The sequence below is a fragment of the Mesoplodon densirostris genome, chromosome 12, assembly GCF_025265405.1.
Source record: "Mesoplodon densirostris isolate mMesDen1 chromosome 12, mMesDen1 primary haplotype, whole genome shotgun sequence".
NCBI lineage: Eukaryota > Metazoa > Chordata > Mammalia > Artiodactyla > Ziphiidae > Mesoplodon > Mesoplodon densirostris.
Window position 1 is genome coordinate 12,818,105 of NC_082672.1, and position 8,132 is coordinate 12,826,236.

Consider the following 8,132-nt stretch of genomic DNA (forward strand, 5'->3'; position numbering starts at 1 on the left):
TGTTCTCTGTATTTCAAGATCTGGCTACCGATCAATAGGGCTTTAATTTTTTTTCCTCAGAGTCTTTTAAGTATATTTTGGTTGGAGCAAAATTGTTTTTCATCTCACTTACAGAGTAGTTTTCTAACAACCACATAGAACATTTTAATTGCAAATGCAGCCACTCCAAATAGCTAGGCAAATTAGCATAAATACAGAACTGAAAGCTGTTAGGATGGTCCTAAATTAAGTCGGGCTACAAGAAGAAATTTTAGTGAACAAAAATGATTAAACATAGAGAACTCACTGAATTGGTGTTGTAGTTCTGGCCGTTCGTGCTTACAACTGTGCATTCTTCCCACTTAGCACAGGGCATTTCACATGATTTGGTTGTTCAGTATACACTTGCTATATGAATGAATGAGTAGGCTAGGTCTCCTGGCTTTCACCATGTATTTATCCTCAACGCCTCTGTTGCATTAATATTGCTAAAAAGCTGACTGCATCATGTCATTCCTCAGCTCAAATACCCTTGCATTATCTACAAAGTAAAAATGTCCTTGGCCTGAATAAAATCCTTTTCTACTTTTAATGCTTGCTACTTGTAAAACGAGTCCTCTTGCACCAGCCAACCACATCATTTAGCACACTTCTTAAAATACACACACACACACACACAGACACACACACACACACAACCTTGTTCCACCTCTCAAAACTAATTAAATCCTCTCCATCCGGTTAGATTTGGTTGGGTGCTTATTTTCTTAATGAAATACTCCTTGGGCACACCAGCTTACTTTGCTTTTGTTTTTATCTTAATAATAATCAATATCTGGCTCTTGTAAATTCAGATTCCCTGGCTCTTCCCCAGACCTAATCAGTAAGTTCTCTAGAGGAGGAGTCTGGAAATTTCCTCCAGGAGATAATACTTTTGTTAGGAAAGTGTAGGAAACTAACATATCATGCTTTCTCTTGTCATAGAATGACCGACAGCCTTTTATTGTTACCTGTCTCCTCTTTCTCCTCAGTAAGATAATGTGCTCTTGATGTATAGGGATTATATTTATATTTATTCTGTTTGCTTCTCCATGCCTAACAGTATGCCGATAATAGATACTTTACCAATTCCTGCTACACAAATGGATCATCTAGTGAAAATTTTGCCTAGGCAAACCTTTTCAAAAAATGTGATTTGCAACATTGGTCCCTAATAGAAGTATTTGTGAAGGACAAACACTTTCTAGCTTAAAATGTTCCATTTTATTTGGTTAGGAAAGGAATAGAAAAATATATTACCCAGCTTCAATGTTAAAAATGAATAAGGGCATATGGGATTGTTTAGGAGTAAACTGTGGTGAAATGCTTACTCATCAGAGATTCTATATTTAAGCACTGATGTTGGAACAAATTCAAGAATAAAAAAATATCCTCCATGAATATTTAAGTAAGACAGAAATGTGAAATGAAAAGGTGAGGCCTTTGAAACTGGAGCCAAACATCTTAAATTCCATTATCACTTTTCTTTTTTTAAAAAAGAGTTTAGTGGGGCTTCCCTGGTGGCGCAGTGGTTGGGAACCTGCCTGCCAACGCAGGGTACACGGGTTCGAACCCTGGTCTGGGAAGATCCCACATGCCTCGGAGCAGCTGAGTGCGTGCGCCACGGCTACTGAGCCTGTGCTCTAAAGCCCGTGAGCCACAACTACTGAAGCCCGCGTGCCTAGAGCCCGTGCTCCACAACGGGAGGAACCACCGCAATGAGAATCCTGAGCACTGCGGCAGGGAGTGGCCCCCACTCGCTGCAACTAGGGGGAGCCCGCCCGCAGCAGCAAAGGCCCAGTGCAGCAAAAATAAATAAATAAATTTATTTAAAAAAAAAAAAAGCTTAGTGGATGGGACATTGGTTTAATACTAAAGTGTCTTCTTCAATTTGAGTTGTACCAGTATGTCATTTTATTTTGAAAGTCTTTACTATTGGGTGTCTTTTCGTGAATTTGTTAATCTTCAGAATCCACATGTGTAAGATGAGAAAATAGAAGGTACCTCTGGTTTCTTAAGGTGTGAAAGGTGCAAATAACTCCTATTTTCCAACTTGAAACAGAATAAATGAAGTGTTCTGTTCAACTGTTCTATATGCCATCGATCTGATTGAAATGATACAGTAAATGGCTGTTTATAGAGTTTAATAGGAACACATCCATGACTGTCTGATAAAGGACGGGTGTATGAGAAGTTAGTTTTAGCTTTAACATATTTCTTAAGGGAAGGAGAAAACTCCATTTCTAGAGGAAAAAAAAATCTGACCAAAACGATTTGTTAGAAGAAGCTAAGAGATACCCTAACGAGATCTTAAAGAAGCTGAAACATGAGTTTGGCTCAGAAGGAAATGCCAGAGTCTCTGTGGTATTTTCAAAATATTTTTACACATTTGATAACAATCTTCTTTATAAATACTTTTGTGACAGTAGTGGTCTGTATCACACTACTTTGCATTTGCTATCTGTGATGCCAAATAGAATTCTTCTCTTGTTACACTTCATGCTCCAGAAACACCAAAGCACTTGTAAGTCTCCAAGTGTACCATGCTCTCTGAACATTTTGTGTTTCTCCACTGTTGTTTGGAATGCCCTTCCCGCTTATGTGTAACAGACTCCCGCTCTTCTAAGTCTAGGTTGGAACATCATTGCTTCTACAATGATTTCCTTGTATCAAGATAAACTTAAGAGCTCCTCCTCCATGGTCCCATGGTGCCTCTTGAGGTAAATGTATCTATTTATTTCTCCATTTCATCAAGAGACTATAAACAATTTCAGGTCCAGAATGTGAGGGTTTTTCTTGTTTTTTGTTGGTCTTGCTCTTTTCAGGACCTAGAGCAGTTGTACTTGCCATACAGTAAGAAGTCATCAATAAATAGATTATGAATGACGGGAAATTAGGCAACCAACAGTGATCAATAAATCCTCTAGTAATGGAGAGCCTCTATAATATTTTCCATATTAAAAAAAGAAACTTCCCAAATCATGTAAAACTATATTTTCCTAGGTGTGGCATCATTATAGGATTGAAAATCAGTGAGGCCAAATCTAAATGAGGTTATCTGACACTTTATCTGTCTTCTTTCCAACCTTGATTTTCTGAGCAATTCCCCTCCTTAAGGCACTACTCTCCTTTCATTTTCTAATATGCTTCTCCACATAAAATCAGAAAAAGTTTAGATGCTATTTGTTTGTGCTCATTCCATGATGGATCATAAATTAGGAAGTTCCAATATGTTACCTTAGTTATGTGTAAATAATGTAGTCTAGTGTTTGCTTCGGCAGCGCATATACTAAAATTGGAACAATACAGAGAAGATTAGCATGGCCCCTGCGCAAGGATGACACGCAAATTCGTTAAGCGTTCCATATTTTTTTGAAATTAAAAAAATGTAGTCTAGTTCACTAGTTTGGGGTACAAAGTTCCTTTTAATATTCAAATTAACTTTGAGATTTCTGGTTCAAATGGCTGAACTGAGCTCATGCTTTTTTTTACTTTTCCTTCTTGCACCCCTATGAAAACTTATAATAATGAAAAATATAAAATCATCACAACAAAGGGAAGGAAAGATGGACAAGGATTTTAACTTGTTGGGTAAGATGGAAAATAGATGAAACAGTAACTAATATTGCAGCATAGGTGACCTATAACCTAGAAACAATGTACAGAGGGGTGCTGCCAAAAGAGAGCCAGCTTTTACTTTTGTTAATTTTTGCTTTTGTTTCCTTCATTTCTTTTTCATTTATTTCTGAACTGATCTTTATGATTTCTTTCCTTCTGCTAACTTTGGGGTTTTCTTTGTTCTTCTTTCTCTAGTTGTTTTACGTGTAGGATTAGATTGTTTATTTGAGATTTTTCTTGTTTCTTGAGGTGAGATTGTATTGCTATAAACTTCCCTCTTAGAACTGCTTTTGCTGCATCCCATAGGTTTTGGGTCGTCGTGTCTCCATTATCATTTGTTTCTAGGTATTTTTTGATTTCCTCTTTGATTTCTTCAGTGATCACTTTGTTATTAAGTAGTGTATTGTTTAGCCTCCATGTGTTTGTATTTTTTACAGATCTTTTCCTGTAATTGATATCTAGTCTCATAGCATTGAGGTCGGAAAAGATACTTGATACAATTTCAATTTTCTTAAATTTATCAGGGCTTGATTTGTGACCCGAGATATGATCTATCCTGGAGAATGTTCCATAAGCACTTGAGAAAAATGTGCATTCTGTTGTTTTTGGATGGAATGTCCTATAAATATCAATTAAGTCCATCTTGTTTAATGTATCATTTAAAGCTTGTGTTTCCTTATTTATTTTCATTTTGGATGATCTGTCTATTGGTGAAAGTGGGGTGTTAAAGTCCCCTACTATGAATGTGTTACTGTCGATTTCCCCTTTTATCGATGTTAGTAGTTGCCTTATGTATTGAGGTGCTCCTATGTTGGGTGCATAAATATTTACACTTGTTATGTCTTCTTCGTGGATCGATCCCTTGATCATTATGTAGTGTCCTTCTTTGTCTCTTTTAATAGTCTTTATTTTAAAGCCTATTTTGTCTGATATGAGAATTGCAACTCCAGCTTTCTTTTGGTTTCCATTTGCATGGAATATCATTTTCCATCCCTTACTTTCAGTCTGTATGTGTCTTAGGTCTGAAGTGGGTCTCTTGTAGACAGTATATATATGGGTCTTGTTTTTGTATCCATTCAGCCAATCTGTGTCTTTTGGTGGGAGCATTTAGTCCATTTACATTTATGGTAATTATCGATATGTATGTTCCTATTCCCATTTTCTTAATTGTTTTGCGTTTGTTATTATAGGTTTTTTCCTTCTCTTGTGTTTCTTGCCTAGAGGAGTTCCTTTAGCATTTGTTGTAAAGCTGGTTTGGTGGTGCTAAACTCTCTCAGTTTTTGCTTGTCTGTAAAGGTTTTAATTTCTCCATCAAATCTGAATGAGATCCTTGCTGGGTAGAGTAATCTTGGTGGCAGGTTTTTCTCCTTCATCACTTTAAATATGTCCTGCCAGTCCCTTCTGGCTTGCAGAGTTTCTGCTGAAAGTTCAGCTGTTAACCTTATGGGGATTCCCTTATGTGTTATTTGTTGTTTTACCCTTGCTGCTTTTAATATGTTTTCTTTGTATTTAATTTTTGACAGTTTGATTAATATGTGTCTTGGCATATTTCTCCTTGGATTTATCCTGTATGGGGCTCTCTGTGCTTCCTGGACTTGATTAACTATTTCCTCTCCCTTATTAGGGAAGTTTTCAACTATAATCTCTTCAAATATTTTCTCAGTCCCTTTCTTTTTCTCTTCTTCTTCTGGAACCCCTATAACTCGAATGTTGGTGTGTTTAATATTGTCCCAGAGGTCTCTGAGACTGTCCTCAGTTCTTTTCATTCTTTTTTCTCTATTCTGCTCTGCAGTAGTTATTTCCACTATTTTATCTTCCAGGTCACTTGTCCGTTCTTCTGCCTCAGTTATTCTGCTATTGATCCCATCTACAGTACTTTTAATTTCATTTATTGTGTTGTTCATCGTTGCTTGTTTCATCTTTAGTTCCTCTAGGCCCTTGTTAAATGTTTCTTGCATTTTGTCTATTCTATTTCCAAGATTTTGGATTATCTTTACTATCATTATTCTGAATTTTTTTTCAGGTAGACTGCCTATTTCGTCTTCATTTGTTAGGTCTGGTGGGTTTTTATCTTGCTCCTTCACCTGCTGTGTGTTTTTCTGTCTTCTCATTTTGCTTATCTTACTGTGTTTGGGGCTCCGGGTCTCCTTTTTGCAGGCTGCAGGTTCGTAGTTCCCGTTTCTTTTGGTGTCTGTCCCCAGTGGCTAAAGTTGGTTCAGTGGGTTGTGTAGGCTTCCTGGTGGAGGGGACTAGTGCCTGTGTTCTGGTGGATGAGGCTGGATCTTGTCTTTCTGGTGGGCATGTCCACGTCTGGTGGTGTGTTTTGGGGTGTCTGTGGACTTATTATGATTTTAGGCAGCCTCTCTGCTAATGGGCGGGGTTGTGTTCCTGTCTTGCTAGTTGTTTGGCATCAGGTGACCAGCACTGTAGCTTGCTGGTCGTTGAGTGAAGCTGGGTGCTGGTGTTGAGATGGAGACCTCTGGGAGATTTTCACCGTTTGATATTATGTGGAGCTGGGAGGTCCCTTGTGGACCCGTGTCCTGAAGTTGGCTCTCCCACCTCAGAGACACACACTGACTCCTGGCTGCAGCACCAAGAGCCTTTCATCCACACGGCTCAGAATAAAGGGGAGAAAAAGTAGAAAGAAAGAAAGAAAGAAAGGAGGGAGGGACGGAGGGAGGGAGGGAGGAAGGAGGGAGGGAAGGAAGGAAAGAAAGAAAGAAAAAAAGAAGATAAAATAAAATAAAATAAGATGGGCTTCCCTGTTGGCGCAGTGGTTGAGAGTCCGCCTGCCGATGCAGGGGACGTGGGTTCGTGCCCCAGTCCGGGAAGAGCCCACATGCCGCGGAGCGGCTGGGCCTGTGAGCCATGGCTGCTGAGCCTGTACGTTCGGAGCCTGTACTCTGCAACAGGAGAGGCCACAACAGTGAGAGGCCCGCGTACCGGAAAAAAAAAAAAAAAGAAAGAAGATAAAATAAAATAACATAAGGTGGGCTTCCCTGTTGGTGCAGTGGTTGAGAGTCCGCCTGCCGATGCAGGGGACACGGGTTCGTGCCCCGGTCTGGGAGGATCCCACATGCCGCAGAGCAGCTGGGCCCGTGAGCCATGGCCACTGAGCCTGCGCGTCCGGAGCCTGTGCTCCACAATGGGAGAGACCACAACAGTGAGAGGCCCACGTACCGCAAAGAAAAAAAAAAAGTAAGATTAAAAAAATAAAGTTATTAAAATAAAAAATAATTATTAAGAAAAAAATTTTTTTAAAAAAGAAAGAAAAAAAAAGGACGGATAGAACACTAGGACAAATGGTGGAAGCAAAGCTATACAGACAAAATCTCCCACAGAAGCATACACATACACACTCACAAAAAGAGGAAAAGCGGAAAAAATCATAAATCTTGCTCTCAAAGTCCACCTCCTCAATTTGGGATGATTCGTTGTCTATTCATGTATTCCACAGATGCAGGGTACATCAAGTTGATTGTGGAGCTTTAATCCGCTGCTCCTGAGGCTGCTGGGAGAGATTTCCCTTTCTCTTCTTTGTTCACACAGCTCCAGGGTCTCAGCTTTGGATTGGGCCCCGCCTCTGCGTGTAGGTCGCCTGAGGGCGTCTGTTTTTGCTCAGACAGGACGGGATTAAAGGAGCAGCCGCTTAGGGGGTTATGGCTCACTCAGGCCGTGGGGAAGGAGGGGCATGGAGGCGGGGCGAGCCTGCAGCGGCAGAGGCCGGCGTGACGTTGCACCAGCCTGAGGCGCGCCGTGCCTTCTCCCGGAGAAGTTGTCACTGGATCCTGGGACCCCGGCAGTGGCGGGCTGCACAGGCTTCCGGGAGGATAGGTGTGGAGAGTGACCTGTGCTCGCACACAGGTTTCTTGGTGGCGGCAGCAGCAGCCTTAGCGTCTCATGCCCGTCTCTGGAGCTCCTTTAAGCAGCGCTCTTAATCCCCTCTCCTCGCGCACCAGGAAACTAAGAGGTAAGAAAAAGTCTCTTGCTTCTTCGGCAGCTCCAGACTTTTCCCCGGACTCCCTCCCGGCCAGGCGTGGTGCACTAACCCCTTCAGGCTGTGTTCACGCCGCCAGCCCCAGTCCTCTCCCTGCGCTCCGACGGAAGCCCGAGCCTCAGCTCCCAGCCCCGCCCGCCCGGCGGGCGAGCAGACAAGCCTCTCGGGCTGGTGAGTGCCTGTCGGCACCGGTCCTCTGTGTGGGAATCTCTCCGCTTTGCCTCCGCACCCCTGTTGCTGCGCTCTCCTCCGCGGCTCCGAAGCTCCCCCCTCCGCCACCCGCAGTCTCCGCTCTCGAAGGGGCTCCTAGTGTGTGGAAACCTTTCCTCCTTCACAGCTCCCTCCCACTGGTGCAGGTCCTGTCCCTATTCTTTTGTCTCTGTTTTTCCTTTTTTCTTTTGCCCTACCCAGGTACATGGGGACTTTCTTGCCTTTTGGGAGGTCTGAGGTCTTCTGTCAGCGTTCAGTAGGTGTTCTGTAGGAGTTGTTCCACGTGTAG

The 8,132-nt window shown here is 41.8% G+C and overlaps 1 non-coding gene across 1 annotated transcript; it reads left to right on the plus strand.

The window, feature by feature from the left end:
* The first annotated feature begins 3,283 nt into the window (after nt 1–3,283).
* LOC132500447 (U6 spliceosomal RNA) lies at nt 3,284–3,390 on the plus strand. Its single transcript, XR_009534039.1, has one exon. It is a non-coding gene; the product is annotated as a U6 spliceosomal RNA (small nuclear RNA).
* The last annotated feature ends 4,742 nt before the right edge of the window (nt 3,391–8,132 follow it).